Source organism: Penaeus monodon, chromosome 27 (assembly GCF_015228065.2).
Source record: "Penaeus monodon isolate SGIC_2016 chromosome 27, NSTDA_Pmon_1, whole genome shotgun sequence".
NCBI lineage: Eukaryota > Metazoa > Arthropoda > Malacostraca > Decapoda > Penaeidae > Penaeus > Penaeus monodon.
This window is the reverse complement of record NC_051412.1, coordinates 3,367,741-3,368,015: the sequence shown is the minus strand read 5'-3', so window position 1 is coordinate 3,368,015 and position 275 is coordinate 3,367,741.

Here is a 275-nt window from a genome sequence, read left to right as displayed (position 1 = left end):
CTTTGAATACCCACCTGACGGCGACGGTCACACGCCTCCCTTCCCCTCGGCTCTCGACGTCTAGCCTCTCTCCCTGTCTCATTACCGCGCACTTTCACGCCCATCTCTACTCTTGTTACGCCCTCTCTCGCCCCCCGCCTGAGGCTCTCATAACGGCCCTTACACTTAGATGACGCCTAAGCACGCGAGATGAGGTAACATCTTGTGTAATTGTTGCATGAGACTGAAAAGACGCGGTCTCTCTCCCCGCCCTCTTTTGCCTCCATGGGCGTGAC